The 17,472-nt window shown below is 39.6% G+C and overlaps 1 pseudogene; it reads left to right on the forward strand.

Moving 5' to 3' along the window:
• The first annotated feature begins 9,718 nt into the window (after positions 1–9,718).
• On the forward strand, positions 9,719–10,438 carry LOC127148314 (NADH-ubiquinone oxidoreductase chain 3-like; annotated as a pseudogene).
• The last annotated feature ends 7,034 nt before the right edge of the window (positions 10,439–17,472 follow it).

Raw genomic sequence — 17,472 nt, forward strand, 5'->3', positions numbered from 1 at the left:
TCAGTGATTTGTATACTGACCCTAATAATTACTAAATCGGTTTCCATCATCTATTACTTGTAGTGAAAATGTGTACTTTGGAATAATCTAAACGTTCAAATGGTAAAAATAAAACATATCTTATGTTTAGTGATACACTTTTTTAGAGTAGATAGGATACAAACAAAATTAAGAAAAATAATTACCTTTAAGAAAAAGAATCAGCTCATCAGAATGGTTTTCAAGACCAAGTCGATGATGTCGAGATCTTATTGTATGACAAGCAAGCTTGTGAGCCTTAAGAGTTACAAGTGTGCATAGCAAAGTAGAAACTTTCGATAGCTCCACACAATGTAAAGTATATGTAGAGAATCCACTGAATCTTATTAGAGTATGAAATGAGTTCATTAGAAGGTGACACATAATTAAAGTATCAGTCTCAAACTTTAGATGGTAAATATCCTTTATCATAATTTTTCATGTACTAGATTTGTTTATAAATTTTCGAAACAAGTTCTTGTATTTTATAACTATTGACAAAAAAATTCTGGATGGTCATTTTTCAAATTGATGAAAGAATTATAAATGATCGAATTTAGAACTAATTAAATATTAACATGTGTCCTAAATTAAAATTGATCTATAGTGACCATAGGATTGAATAAAATAATTTGGTTAAGTTTGATATTAATAATATGAGCAAGGTCCAATTGGACACAAAAATAGAACTTAACAAGCTTAAGATTAAGGTAAAATATTATTTTGGTCTTAGTTCAAGTTTGGTCCTTAAACTTTTAATAAAGCTTAAAATAGTCCTAATTAAATTAGATTTAACAATTAGTTGAGTTGACAAGGAAAAATTTTAAAAATGTCAAATAAAGGAAAAAAATAACATATTAAAGAACATTAGGAACCCTAAGCACTATGTTAATTGCCTCTAACTGCCTTGTTCATTAATTCTAAGTAGTTGATACCGTTTATGGTGTATTAATCTATTATGACCTACCTTTCAACGTTGATCACATCTTGAACATAGTTGATAGTGGTTTTTAAAATCTTGTATTTTTAATTGTTTTCTTTTTATTTATACTTAATATAATCATACATTTAAATGTTAAAATTCTAAAGTTGATACACTTAAAATATGAATTAGAAAAAAGAAAACTATTTTTCAATTTTTGCATTATTTGGATCGTAGAATCTAAAAACGATTTTTAGAAATAGAACCTAGATAATTGTCTACCAAATATTTGTTTGATGCCAATATGAGTTTAACTCAACTTACATTTGCATGTTGTCGAAGACAAGAGGTCCTTGGTTCTAATTAATCCCCCACCTCAAGTTGTTACTTAATAAGGCATTTTCAAAAATATATATATACTTGTAAACCTAAAAATATAAAGCATAATATGAATTACTAATTAAACAAACCCTAATACAACATTTCCACTAGATCAATAACTTTGAGTCGAGCACCTTTTTAGAGTATGGCTCATAGTTTTGAGAAACTTATAAAATATGAGAGAAATTAGTCTAAATGAAATAATTGGTAAAAATATAGCAAAATTTTAGATTCTGCCAAAATGGTTGCCATTAAAGTTGTATGGTATACTAGTGGTAGTCGTTGGAGCTTGGAATTAGTATAAGAGTTGGTGGTGGTGGTTACCTAAGGCGATTCTTGAAGGTAGTTGCTTAGAGTTGGTCGTCTATAGTAGTCATTAGAGTTGGTCAATGGTCGTGATCGTATGAGGTGGTAATTACATTTGGTGTAGGGGTATTAAAAAAAAACCGGTAACTTGACCAACCCGAATTGGGTTGGGTTTGGTTAGAAAATTGAAGAAAAAAAAAAAAGTTGAGTCAAGTATAGCCGGGTCGTGCAAGTAAGGGGTTGGGTAGACCCGACCCAACCCGATTATGTACATACATACATATATATATACGTACATATAAAACCTTAAACCTTATATATCTACATATACATAATCGGGTTGGATTGGAATCAACATGACCTTTTACTTGACTCGACTACTCGAGTCAACTTTTTTTCTTCAATTTCCTAATCCAACCCAACAAACATAAAATTTAACCTAACCCTACCCTTACGGTTTGGGTTGGTCGAGTTATCGATTTTTTCGAACATCCCTAGGCAATACTATCTATGTTCTTGAGAGGTTTGATCTCCCTCTTTACGATAATTATAATTAAAAAAGAATATGTTTTTCTATTATTGTTCAATTGTTTATCACTCCTTATCAACGAGAAATTTACTACAAGTGTAATAATGTGAGTGACACACCTCGTTCTAGGTTTTCCACTCTATGTGAATTTACTCTTTTAAAAAAAATTCTTTTTCCAATGTAAAATTAGTAAAACACTTCTAAAAAAAATTCTATAAAAATTTCGGCAGAGTCTCCCTTGAAAAATGGACTAACTACACCTGGAAAGGAGAAGAAAATCACACTTCTATGTTTTTCAAACTTAAATAACATCAAGTGTGTCTCACCACACACTCATCCAGACAATTCCAGAGTCTCAGAGTTTCTATCCAAACTAGATATTAGTTATAAAATAATTACAATCCAAAAGTGGTCTCAAAACGCGTGACCCTCGCTATTTCTAACCACCCGATTATACCATACAAAACTTAAGTAAATACATACAATAAGAATGACAATTTACAATTAATGACGGAGAGTTCAACGATGGCTTAGTCCTTGGCCGCTACCTGAGGGAGAAAAACATTGAAAACATGAGCTAAAAACTCATTGAGTGGCAGATTTTTAGAAGTAAAAACTCATAAAACATGCTAAATCTGTAAATTTGCATTAATAATGAAATAATAGTTGAAACATCATTATCACATAGCCACCAATCAAACCAACAAACTCGTACTTAATCCAATAATGGAAAGAAATCATGTGGCCAAAACGATAGCAACCTCCATCCAATCCGACCATGACAGCATACTAAATTCATGGTCCGGAATAGCTCACACGTGATCCATATCCACAAGAAAACACACGGCCACACGGAGCTCACACATACTTAGTACCTACCACAGTAACAACCTCCATCCAATCCAACTATGATATCATACTAAATACATGGCCTGGAATAGCTCACACCTGATCCATATCCACAAGGAAACACGCCGTCAAACGAAGCTCGCACCTACTTAGCACCTACCACAATAACAACTTCCATCCAATCCAACCATGATAGCATACTAAATACATGACCCAGAATAGCTCATACGTGATCCATATCCACAAGGAAACACGCAGTCAAACGGAGCTCACACAAACTTAGCACTTACCATAATAACAACCTCCATCCAATCCAACCATGATAGCATACTAAATACACGATCCGAAATAGCTCACACGTGATTCATATCCACAAGGAAACACGCGGCCAAACGGAGCTCACGCATACTTAGCACCTACCACAACAACAACCTCCATATATGCTCCTATGTGCACATAAAGCCACCCACCATGGGTTAAACTAGGCCCGAAGCCATATCACAATCCTCCATCCACATCCTCACCTAGACTTAGGTTCTTGGATCTCCGGTCACGGCCTCTTTCAGCCCCGGAATTCCCTAACAACCATAGGTGGCGCTACGGAAACACATTCATGTAGCTTTAGGAAAATCACCTTCTTATTCACCATAAACATCGGTTAATCATATTTTAAAACCAAGTATATTAAAAAACTTAAACACGATTTTATAGAGTTCAAGTCATACACATTCTTAAAATCGTGATGAATAAACACATCGTTTAAGTATAAATGAAAACAAGAATTTGAAATCCGCTTTTATAAAATCCAAGTCATAAACATTCTTAAAATCAAGAAGTGTAGACACATTGTTTAAACATAAACAAAAACGTGATCATAAAAAGTTTAAATCATGGTAATTTCCAAGCAATATCATGAGATAACATGTATAAGCATAAAGAAAGTTTGAAAATGAGCCACTCACAATCATGACTCGATCCCCCAGGATTATACGCTTTTCCCACTTCAATTTGACCAATTTGACTTGAAGCAAAGATTAAGGCTATTAATTATCTTCACATAGCAAGACGACACAACAATCTTCAAAACATTTCATAAGGTCAACCCAAACTATTTTAGTTTCTAAAGTCCTTGAATTCTTAATCCGTCTTAGATTAGACTAGACTTTTCACCTACGAGTCCTTAGACTTTGAAATCTAGATATATAACCCCATGAGCATCCAACTTAGTTCAAACTCAATGACTCTTTTATATAGATATACTTTTATCTTCATTATCGATGATGTTTTGGAATTTATATCCATTATATCAACAAGGACCAACAACCTTAAGCACTTCCAAAGATTTAGATCGAACTATCTCCCAAATGCTTTAATTTAGGCTAAAATTTCACTTTTAGACCCTTAAACATCAAATTAATTGGTTGTAACCTTTTGAATTAACGTACGACACAAGTTATGTTGCAGTAAGGGCTATGGCTGGGTCAAAAGAAGGATAAAGTGATCCACCCAATATACTACGCAAGCAAAACCTTAAATGATGCTCAAGAGAACTACACAACTGCAAAAAAGGACTCGCTCATCGTTGTATTCGCGATTGAAAAGTAGAGAAGCTACACTGTTGGTTCCAAAGTCACGGTACATACTGATCACTCTACAATCAGATATTTGATGGCAAAAAAGAATGCCAAGTTGTGAGACCCGTGTGTCTGTATTAGAAGGGACGAGCGTAGGCTTATAGGAATGAGACAATCAACCTAGGGGAATGAAGTTGAAGAACTTAAAAGTAGCTTTCAAATCCTGGCTAAGCGACCCTCTGTAATGTTAAATGGGCAATAGCCAGAAACAAAAGCTTCAACAACTACTTTAGAAAGAGCCTTGATCCTCAATAGCATATTCTTGGTCTTTCCTTTATCTGGTCTTTTCTTTCCTCTTTGACTTAGAAAACAAAGGTCCAAATGACTTGTTTATTCTACTATACATCGGAAGCATGCCCTCCAAGTTTAGTTATTCTCTACCTTATTCGTGGGTCTCTCCTTCATACCGATTCCTATCTCTACTATGATACCTCAGGGACTAAAGATTAGGAAGGAAGAACCGCAAGATCAAGTCTCTCATTTCTCCTTAAGTTACCATTCGTGCCGATTCTGCTGCTATTGAGCCCTTGTTCATTGATTTCTTTATGTTGCTCATTCCTATTGATCTGACCTTTCACATTCATCCAGGATTGAGGTGAATATGGATAAACAAGTCCTTCGAACCTGTCCACCCGACAATATTAGTGGAATGAACTAGTCTTTCGGACCATTCAAAGTCAAATAACAGTCTTTTCAATAGGATCACTTGGGACATCTATTATAGAGAAATCCATAAATCAGCCTTGAATGAAGCCTTATGAAAGATATCTAACAAAAGAGCATACGGATCAAGGGATTAGGCTGCCCTTGTTCATTGAGGTCTCGCTTCTTCTAACCGCTATGTGGGCTGATACAACTCTCTTTTCTTGATTTGCACCTGGATTTGGACACTCAATAAACAACTTTAATCATTAAATCAGAGAAATGGGAATATAGTAAAAGAAAACATCGATTTAGACCACCACATGGAATGAATAAAAAGAATCTCCATTTTCATGAATGATTTCATCTTTCTATCATACTGGGACCGATTTTTCTCGAGAGTGCTTCTCAAATTCTTAGAGCCTCTATCGTCTTCTTCCTTTGTAGTAGGTTCCCAGTTGCTTTGCTTCGCTAGGGTTTCTCTTGATTTTGAGTTCGTAGGTTTTTTGACTTGACTATTATAAAGATTACTATCGTAGGACTACAGAAAGAAGCGGCGTAATAATAGAATATGATCCTTCCTTGCGTTCTGCCTTTACTTTAATATTTAAAAGATTACTATGCGAAGCGACTGGGAATGAGTGCAAATACAAATAAGGTTCGAAGAATATTGAGAATTTGAGTTGAACGTTTGAGGAAATACGATCACATCTTACCTATCTATTTTTCTACTAAGAACAGAAGAAGCAACTGAAGAAAGGACTGATGGCTTTCTTTACCCTCGTGGGCTCCCTAACTAGAAGCTAAGGCTCGGTCTAACTATCGGAAGAGCATCTTCTGGGATCTCCACCTTCGTCGATCGACTGGAGATAAATTAGCAAATGAGTAAAACGCGCTTTCTTCCTTTCGGGTGATTGTTTGCACGTCTCAAATCTTGAGGAGTCAATCCTTTCATACACCTTTCTTTAGGCCTGAACTTAATAAGGAGAAATCTTACTAGTTCGAGAATCTTCTAACCTTCCACAGGCCACTTCTAAAAAGAAAAATCATATAAATCTTCTTACTTCTTCAAGAAGCAAAACAAAGTTGTTGGAGGTTACGGAATGAGGCTAGATGGGAGAAGACGGGTTCACTAGCACCAGCAGTTGAGCCTCTTCTCCCACACTTAAGGAGTTCGTTCTAGATCTAAGTAGTTACCTTCAATAAATAAGATACTAGGGGTATGGAGGACAACTATTTGAGTTCCATGAATGAATCCGACTGCTAAATGGGAATATATAGGATAAAAGTAGCAAACTTATTTTATCCACGGGTTAATATGGATATAAACAAGTCCTTAGGACCACTCTTAAATTTTTTGATCCTATTGCTGATGTTTAGCTCGAGTCGCTTCGCTCCTCTCGTCCGTAAACTCCCTCGTTCCTTGTGCAAATGGAAGGACTGAGCTCCTTTCTGAACCAAACATAACCCGCACGTCCTCCCTCCATTGAGCATCCTGACTTCTGATGATGAGATATGGAAGAGGTATAGATCGTCCTGTATAGTTTGAGCTTCCTATTGAGGTTAGATAGCCAGCCACAACTTCTAATTCCTTTGAGACCAGAGCCTCTCCCCTTCATGGGGATTCCTCTTCTTTTCCAGGTGGAGCAACTCATTCTGCTTCAATTGACCAAAGACGAAAATGTAGTGGGTGAGCACAAATACCAATTTCAAAGAAGAAAAGATAGTATTATAGCCTAGCTGGGAGATTCGGAAACTCCTTAATTAGTGGAAAAGAGATTAATGAACAAGGCTAGAGACTGGGCCGTTTGTGCCTCCTGACAAGTCGGCTAGGTTCAATCAGCAGAACATAGTCACCCTAGGCTTTCTTTCTGATATCTTACCTATAGTCCTTATGGATAAGAACCGAGCCTCTCACAGCCAAGAGCTGATGAATGAGTTATATCAATCCATATCGTCCGGTCAGAGAACTCTTAACTCACGCGCAAAAAGAACTCTTTAGTCAAAGAAGGCTCGACCAAACAAATTACCTTTCAATATTCTTTCAACCTTGTTTTGGCTCTTGCTTTTTCAGTTGAGTATGAAAGATTCGTTCTTCGATAAGCTGAAACATGTCTTATGCACTCATCGGCAAAAAGCCTTGCTTAAAACAGGAAAGTGAATATGGAATCTTGAAGACTGAGGACCTTCTTTGAAGTATATAGGTCTCAAGGTGTCAATGCTTGTTGAGACTGGAGAAACTTTTGATTGCAGAAGGACTGAAGCTGACTCTTCAACAAGAGCAACCACTGCAGAAAGGGAAAGAACTGGCGTAGCTGCAATGAGGACTACATCAAAGACATGAAAAAGACTCTCTTTATGAAGGAAGTTAGGGAGCGCGGGTAGCTGATTTATCGTGTAGTGGGTGAGGAGGGGAAAGAGCTTCTTTCCATAGTAGGGGCGAGTCTTGGAAAGGTATGGAGCCATTGCATTGAAGAATAAAAAAGTTCTAATTCAGCTAGGGTGACCGATCAATGATAAGAAGATCGCACTCAACAATCTTTCACTTAGAGAGAACCGAAAGCATGAGCAATGGGTTAAGTTCTACATATGTCATAGGTTCCGAAGCATGATCTCTTGAAGTGGAAAAAGCGAGACCGACGCCTGGTCTAAGATAAGAGGATCTAGGAATAAACAGAGGTCCTCGGCCCCTCGTCCCCGTGGTCAGTAGCGTTCTTCCTCACTTTTAAAGTTGAGTATGCTAGCTGAGTTTTGAGATCGAGGTGTGTTAATCAAATGACAACGGATAAAAGTCATCCATGAATGAATTGCTATTTCCCCATAGGCTTTCTCTTTCTGACTTCGGAGGGCTGGAGTGCAAGTTGTTCATATCCAATTATTTCATAGGCTTTTTTGAGTTGTAGAAAGAGAGGCTCAAAGAATTTGAGGCATCCTCGTCAAGAAAAAAAGAGAGAATTCGGGGACACTTCCGATCCTAAAAACTTCACGTCTTGGGTCGAGCGAGTGTCATGGAGTTTAGTCAAAGAGACTAAAAAGATAGAAAATTGTTAGGGCGATTCATTACTTCTGTCCATATTCCTAGGTAAAATGAGATTAACGAACCCTTCGTCTAAACCTACTAAAAGGATCAATGAACAAGGCTACTCTACTCAAATCAAAGGAAGAAAGCCATCCTCCAAACAATATTAGTGGAATGAACAAGTCCTCCGGACCACTAAAAGGCCTTCTCCACGGTTCAAGTAGTAAATCAAAGAGTATGAAAGATCAGATAAATAGTTATGGCTTGATTATCTTATTCTTTCTGAACCTACTAACCGAAAGTGAGGGACTGGCAATAAAAGTATGAATGAACAAAGGCTCAAAGAATTTGAGAAGGAGTGTGAGAGAAAGAAGCGTATAATTTCAGGGCTGAAATTTCGTACAAGCGCAATCAACGAACATCCATAAATCAAGGGATCATATTCTATTATTATGGCACTCCATCTTTCGCCTGAAATTCATGTACAGGGCTTGGCTTTTCAAGAAAGCCCCATTCTGCAGAAGGAAAGCCTAGCCGAGTCAATATTCTAAACCTTTTTTGCTCTTTCTGCCTTTTCTTTCTTCTTCTCTCATCAGATTTTCAGGGGATATCCTTGTAAGAGCTTCTTAAAGGAAGAAAGCCTGTGGCAAACTTCCTCTTTTCTTCTAATCTTCTCTTTTTCTCTAGGTCGCTCTTCTCTCTTCTCTCTTTTTTGTTGCATTTTGTTAGTTTTCATAAGATTGATATTTAACGATAAAAGATGAAAAATGACTAAAAAGAGATCTTGTTTTCCATCTTTCCTATATCAAAACCTTGCAAAAGAGGTCTTTCTCGCTCCGTGAAAGTAGAGTTGTCCTATTTACCTAGTTTCAGAAGAAGAAAGAGAAGTTGAAGAAAACTCAGGTATCTTTCTCCTTTTTCAAGATATCCTTCTCCTGCATTTCTCTTGAGAGATATAGGTCAGCTTCGTCGATCTCGCGATCGTCCATCTCGAGACCGCTCTTCATAATCAAATAAGAAGATTGGAGAGAGAGGATTGCCTTTTTCTTCTGGGTAAAGCCCCAGGTCTTTTCTAAACTGAATGCATAAGGAGTACTCTTTATTTGTATTCCACTCAAGAAGAATACGAGAGCTATCTGGAGATATCCAAACGAGATCTAGAGATTCAGGAGCTAAAACACTCATGTTATTTGTTCTTCTTTAGAATTCTTCATCATCATCCATACCTAATAGAATGAGCCTCGTACAACCCCAAGGAGTGCTTTCTCGATTTCTTAGAGGGGAAACGGAGCGAGATGGAAATAATTCTTGGATTGTCTATGGAGGAAAGGCAAAAAGAAGAAAAAGAATTTCTACGTGAGTTTTTCAACGATCTTTGAAAACATGGGCATCAATTTGTGGAATTCTCAGACTCCGCTATGCTTCTTTGTGGGGTTTCGGGATGGGCTTTTTCTTCTTTTCTTTTTCGATATGCCGCTCCACGATCAAGGAGCGAAGGAATCAAGTGGGCCGTGGTGATGTCAGAATTTGCACCTATTTATATCTATTTAATGATTAGTCTGCTAGTTTCTTTGATCCCACTCGGTCTTCCTTTCACATTTGCTTCCAATAGTTCAACCTATCTAGAAAAATTGTCGGCCTATGAATGTGGTTTCGATCCTTCCAGTGACGCCAGAAGTCATTTCATATCCAATTTTATCTTGTTTCCATTTTATTTATTATCCTTGATCTGAAATTCACCTTTTCCTTTCCTTTCCTTGGGCAGTACCTCTCAACAAGATTGATCTCTTTGGATCTTGGTCCATGATGGCCTTTTTATTGATTTTGACGATTGGATTTCTCTATGAATGAAAAGGGCTGCTTCGGATCGAGAGTTATCGCTAGTGAAAGGGTGATGCCTACATTCAATCAATTGATTCATCATGGTAGAGAAGAAAGACGGCGCATGGAGCGTACTCGAGCTTCAGATAAATGTCCCAGAAGCAAGGAGTAAGCCCACATCTTGCAACGAGAACACCGAAAAAACTAATTCAGCTCCACGTAAGATAGCCAAAGTATGGTTGAGCAATCGACATGATATATTTCAAAAAACCATATTAATCTTTCCTTGGACTTTAGGCTTTCACCTTGTTCATTGATCTGTTGTCTACGCCTTTTTCAAACCTTATACTCATAATAATCAAGGTCCCTATCTAAGCTCTATCCTTGTAAAGCTAGAGCTCCCGGCCTGACCTTGTTATTAGTCAAGCCTAAAGCTTCGCTTTTCATTTCTCTAGGAGTAGATGCATGCAGTTGCCTTATTGATCATGAAAAACTAATGAATCTTGGGTAGGGGGTTCCACCTTCTTATAAAAAAGAGAGTTGGGTAAAGCAAACTCCCTCCTTGGACGAGCATGGGGCTTAGTCAAGTAGAACTGGGTTGCGCTGCTGGATGCTCCGATCGAGAAAAAGTGGGGCCATGCCTGTATGACTGAATATACGTTAGAAAGGTCGATCCCTCCCCTACGAGACCAAAAAAACCGGGCCAAACTTGCCCACCCGTTTCCATAGAACAATATCATGGCAACGTAGACCTAAGTGGTCATATTGGATCCTTGGGAACCATCACAAGTACGGCCGGCCTATATTTGAACGAGAATGCCGTGTCGTCCAGCGAATCCTATCAGAAAGTTACTCGTGCAGATAGTTAACTCCTTTTCGATAGAAAGGAATAGCCAAACCAACCCAGCTGGTCAATCTCAAAGATCTTAGCGGCCGGCAAAGCAGAGACGGACAACCACGGTCCCAACCTTACCAGGACTGGAGGTTTACTAATCAAATCACCCACTAGGCTTTCTTCTACTTTCTTTTCTGAGAAAATCAACCAAGGTTCAAAGAATTTAAATGTTGATATTGATTGAGTTTGAGGGACTTTCATTGATCGAATCCATCCATAAACCTAGACCCCGACAACCCTCTACACCAAAGCCTCACGACAACATCCCTTTCTCACTTTTCTCTTATTCAGTCGGTGAGCAAGGAAAGGAGGAGCATGTAGGAATGCCGACCACTACATAAATAAGCCACCGTGGCTGAGAGAAAGCAAGCAGCACCTTGTATAGGTTGGGCGGAGCTTGAAGAAGCTTTCCCAAGCCAGAGAAAGCCATTGCGCGCTAGCCTAGCTAGCAAATTCTTTGCGCCTTGTTCTCAACTCATATTGCATTGAGCCTCCTTCTCTCACTTCAGAAAGATTGAGCAGTCTTTTCTGTCAAGAACGAGCTGACGACTATGATACATTAGTGTAAAAGATTGAGTGGGATCTGTGTGGTTGGTTATAGTCAGGCCTAGCTGGAAAGTCTTCTTGCCTCTATCTCGGGTAGTCTGACTTTCTGGTCTTTCAGTCACCTTTCAATGGCTCCCTAAATTATGTGCGAGGAATTTCCCTTGTCGAGTAATAGGAAGTGGGCTAGTCCCCAAAAATGCCTGTTTCTTTTTCGTTAGGGTCCAAAATCTTCCTTGTTGAGACTTGACTTGTAGTCTTGTAAGATTGACACTTTCAAAGACCTTTAGAGAAAGAGATGAACCGCAGCCAATTCAGGAAGAACAATGCATAAAGCTAACCCCTAACCATATTCTAGTACTAGTATATATTATATAACAAGAGAAAGCAGACCACTTCTTCAAGGCCTTTTTATGATGGACGTTGACTCTACCTCAAAAGGGAAGGTAGAACTACAAGAAGCAAGAGTGAACTATCGAGACAAATAGTATCTCAAGGAAGAGCTTTCCCTAAAGAAGAAAGACCACCTATTTACTCAAGAGGTAGTGCAGTGGAGGCCAACTAGCAATTCCAGAAAATGAGTTTGCTTATTGATCCAAGAAAATGAGTTTGCTTATTGATCCAAGTAAGCATGAAAATCTTCTTGGGTTACTTGCTTCAAATCTGACTAAGAAAGCGAACCCTTTTTCATTTGGGTTTCCAGTCGGCATTCTCAAGAAAATACGGAATACATCGACTGTCGCGAAGGTGCTTACAAGAAGAAAAAGTTCCTTCTACACAGAGAGGCGCAAAGAATTTGCGAAGAGACCGGATACAAAGGTTAGGACCCTGAACTTCCAAACCTAGTAAAGGAAAAGGGCAATTCGCCTTAACCTTAACAAAAGAAAGAATCAAGCTAGGGAAGACTCCTACAACTTCAGTCCCATACATTCCAGACACTACTGACTAACAAGGATTAGTCGATGATTGAAGGGCAACAAGTCAAGCATTAGGCTGAGAGGCAGATACGGTTTTCCCCGCGGATTAGACCAGCATGACCTCAGGGATTGGGGAAGGAGGCTAGACTAGGTCAATTTCATACCAGTTGGTTGATCAAGAAATAAGATAAAGGCTGCACATGAAAAGAAAGAGTGTGAATTGGTTAAGAAGCACGAGCCGAAGGGTGAATCCCTCAACTTCATAGAATATCCCTATTTCAGTTCGTATTCAAGCTAAGTAGATTTTCCGATTAAGAAAAGAGCGAGGATTGCTTGAGTTGTTAGCTATGAGTCAGAAGTTCGACTTGTGGAGTTTCTTCACTCTCCAACATTCACAGGAGATGTTCTGTAGGTGAATTCCTTGGCTAGGGCAGTTCGGAAAGAAAGAAAAAGAGGGAGAAGTAGCTTAATTACATAAGGAGGAGAAGCTGCAGAAGGAGAAAAAGAAGCAAGGTCCATTCTCGTCTCTCTCAAAGGATTCGAATCCTAAAGCTTGCTTCCAGGTCTCCAAGAGCACAGCCGAATATAAAGTACTCATAGCCGGTCTTCATGTAGAAAGAAAGCAGGATGCCAAATTCAAGATGAAATAGAATTCAATATTATTTGACTTTATTCGCAAATTCTTTGCGCCTTTTTTTTTAATAGCTGAGTCCTTCGGTTCATGAATATGTCCTTATCAATGAGACGCTCAAAGAATGTGAAAAGCGACTGAAAGTTCTCCTTTTCGTTTCTCATTAGTGAGAGGTGAGCGGCAGATTCGCGACCCTAGACTTGCACCATATTCTAAATTACTTTAGACCCTTTTTAAGGAATTGAAGGGTTAACGATCGAGAAAAGCGTAGATCGAATCATTCTAGCCCGAATAATCAGGATTCAAGACCTCCCCGATTGAAGATATTTAAAAGAGAAAAAAAAACCTCTCAATCGAGCCTCTCCTTTCAGTCGAGACCTTGTCCCGAAAAAAAAGAAAGCTTTATCTAAACACCCTAAAAAGCCAATTATGAAAAACAATAGCAAAAAGATGCTCCCAAGTGACCGGTGTCAGCCAGCCAAACAGATTTGATTCTTTCTCTTCCTTTCCTATTCTCACTGACATTCAGGTTGACTCTCTCTCCTTGCTCCAAAAACTCCAAGAGCACACTAGGCACCAAGTCGCAGTGACAACGCTTTCCAACGGTAGTCCTCCGTTAATCAAGCAAGAACAAAAAAGCATTCCTTGAACAACCCTTCTTCTAAAAACTACCTTTCGCCCAACATGATCACAAACGAAGACAGAAAATTGCGTAGATAGGAGGAGGACACAAACCAACCCACTTGTCCTGATCAAAACGATTGAAGAAAGAAAAGGGTGGCCCCTTTCACCCAGGGGACATCGTCGGAGAACAATGTCGGGGACAGGGTGAGAACCTTCCGTGGGTTACGACCTTTCAGTCTTGGTTCTTCCATATTTAGATATAGAGATAGATCTCTATCTCCTTCTAGAGAAACATAGATAGGAAAAATTGGATTGATCTGCTTTCAAGATCTATGAACAAGAGAGATCCTTCAAAATCCATTTGAAAAAAGAGATGTGAATAAATAGATAGGGCGGAGCCAGCTAAAGAAAGGTCGCATGAGCACCCCTGCAATCAAACTCAAGTCAGAAGCGCGAAACTTGACTTTAAGAAAGTTATATTAGAATGTTAGTCAAGGCGCGTTAGCCTATCTATAGTAATGGGCTTCTCAAAGGTTTAGGGGTGCGTAGATTTGGAACCCTATACAAGGGGCTTTCTTTGAGAGGGGCTCGCTTCTTCAAGCTCTGCTTGCTGTCTACTAAACGAGCCTTCACTGCCCACCCAATCCCTATCTTGAATCAAAAGTCAAGTTTAGTCAAATAAAGAAAGCCCAACCTCTCTCTTTGAAGCTTTTCCAGAAACCAACTACTTATTAAAACTTTGCTTCCCCTAATTCCAAAGCACAAGAATAGAATACTATAGTATAGGAAAAAGCTTTTCTTTGATAGCGGTCAGGGTTCAGAAAGGATCTGATCCTATCTCGAGATTGAAACCGGGGGTAGGGGCGGATGTAGCCAAGTGGATCAAGGCAGTGGATTGTGAATCCACCACGCGCGAGTTCAATCCCTGTCGTTGGCCCATCAATAAATGAACCATTTGTTATGGTGACAGAAGAAAAACCACCTATCAAGCATTTTTTCTGCAAGTCATCTCGAGGCTTTCAAAGGCATCCAAACAATTGGTATCCGATGAAAAGCATAGATTCGCCTCGCCTACTTACTAAAAGCACAAATGGAATGGCTGATCATTTCTTGTATTCCGTTTTGAAGACCTCACTAATCAGCCAACCACTTTCAAGTTCATAATGAATGAAGAAAAAATCTCCCCTCCCTTTTACTAAACCATGGGGAGCCCCGAGTAGTTTATCCGGCAACTTGAGTTGTTGTGACGATACCTTTCTTAGTGGAAGATTGCTAGGCCTCCAATCACTCAAGTTTACAAGAGAAGGGGTAAAAAGGGAAATTCCACCTAGACAGCTTGGTAGTTAGGATGGCCAGTGGTCCTCATGACACATGGCAGAAGGAGCGTAGGAATATATATAGGAGCTTTTTGTGTTAGGGTTGATCATCTTTGTCATTAGGCATTTTGTGTGAACATTGTTCATGGTGGAAAGTGCAGCCCTTTTATTTGGCTGAGTTCCTTTGGTTTTCTTAATCTTTTGTGGCTGGTGAACTGTTATCCCATATATAAATATAACTACAGCTATACTCTCCTTTCATATATATCTCTCTGCGAATTCTGCTGGAATATTAGTGTGTTGTGTGTGCTGTTTGGCTAATATTGTTGTAGGTGGGAAGGGAGCTTAACATTGCTATCAGAGTCATTCAACATCCTGGGGAGGTGGAAGAAAATGACGCAAAAACTAATCGAAGAGCGATTGGATGCTTCGGAAACTGAGATTGAAGCCATCAAAAAGGAGGTTCAACGAATACCTGTCTTAGAGAAGACGATGGAGAAAATGCACGCCATGTTAACCGAAAATGTATGAGAATCACCAGAGACAGCCGGGTGGTTCTGAACTGATCGGAGTGAGTACGGGAAAACGGAAAATTCGAATGGAAGACTTGATCGACGGAGACAGGGGGGAAACCTCTTTGAGTTTAGAACCTAGGCAGGGCAAGATCGGATAAAGTTTAAAAAGATGGAGATGCCAGTTTTTAATGGAGAAGACCCGTATGGATGGATTTATAGGGCGGAGCACTACTTTCAGATGCACCTTTTGAATGAGCAAGAGAAGTTAAAGATAGCAATAGTCAGTATGGAAGGAAAGGGATTGTGCTGGTTCCGTTGGAAGGAGAATAGGAAACGTTTCCGATCGTGGAAAGAATTAAAAGAGAGAATGTACAATCGTTTTTGTAATAGGGAATATGGAACGGGTTGCGTGCGATTCTTAGCAATAAAACAGGAGGGATCAGTGGGAAAATATTTGCAGTGATTTGAGGAGCTATCAAAGTCGTTACCGGAAATGGCGGAAGAGTTCTGGTAGGGACCATCACGAATGGGTTGGACCCGGATATTAGAACCGAAGTATTTGCAATGTGGGCCGTAGGCTTGGAGGACATGGTGGATGCGGCCCGATTAGCTGAAGAGAAACTGGAGATAGCTAGGGCTTCACACGGCCCATACATTAAGGATGGAAAACCGAACCAAAAACACGTGCCAAAAAATTCGAAAACCTCTTCGACTAAAATAGTGACGTTGGCCGAAAGGATTCCTTCGAGTCTAAACCAAGCAAGCAACCCACAAAACGGCGCGACAGGGATGGGTGGACGGTGAGATACCAGTTTTCGGAGGTGGACGGATTCTGAACTGCAAGCACGACGAGACAAGGGGTTGTGTTATCGATGCGACGAACCATTTAGCAAAGGTCATCGCTGCAAAATCAAAGAACTTCGCCTTTGTGTGGTCGCGGACGATTTAGAAGATGTTGAAATGGTAGACAGTATGTACGAGGGAGAGATGGTGGAAGTCAGTCCGGTGGTAGAGTTATCTCTGAACTCCGTTGTGGGTTTGATAGCACCGAGTACGTTCAAGATAAAAGGAATGGTGGAGGACTAAGAAATAGTGATCATGGTGGATTGTGGGGTTACCCATAATTTTATCTCCCTGAAGCTGGTAGAGAGTCTAAATTTACCCATGGCGGAAACAACAAATTACGGGGTCATTATGGGATCCGGGAAGGCGGTGCAAGGCCGCGGAATGTGTAAAGGTATCACCGTGGGTCTGCCTGTGATAACCGTAGTAGAGGATTTCTTGCCGCTGAAGTTGGGTAACGTAGATATGGTGCTTGGGATGCAGTGGCTGCAAAAACAAGGAGCAATGACAGTGGATTGGAAAGCCCTCACCATGACCTTTGTTGTCGGAGATACTAAGGTAATCCTAAAAGGGGATCCTTCGCTGACCTGAATGGAAATATCCTTGAAAGTATTAGTTAAAACATGGCAACCGGATGATCAAGGATTTTTAGTTAACTTCAGAGCCATGGGCATTTTCAAGACGGACCGGGAATTAGTAGTGACAGATTCCGTGGAAGACTATCAACCAGAATTTGAACAGCTACAGCAGGAATTCGATGATATATTTGAAATGCCCGACGATCTGCCCCCGATGCGACAAATCAACCATAGGATCCAGTTGAAAGAAGGTACGGATCCCATTAACGTGAGGCCATATCGTTACCCACATGCCCAGAAAAACGAGATTGAAAGATTGGTGAATGACATGCTGGCTTCGGGAATTATAAGACCTAGCACCAGCCCGTTTTCCAGTCCGGTTATCTTGGTAAAAAAGAAGGATGGGGGATGGCGGTTTTGCGTCGACTATCGCGCTTTAAACCGAGCAACTGTACCGGATAAGTTCCCTATTCCCATGATCGATGAGCT

The sequence above is a fragment of the Cucumis melo genome, chromosome 2 (genome assembly GCF_025177605.1).
Source record: "Cucumis melo cultivar AY chromosome 2, USDA_Cmelo_AY_1.0, whole genome shotgun sequence".
NCBI lineage: Eukaryota > Viridiplantae > Streptophyta > Magnoliopsida > Cucurbitales > Cucurbitaceae > Cucumis > Cucumis melo.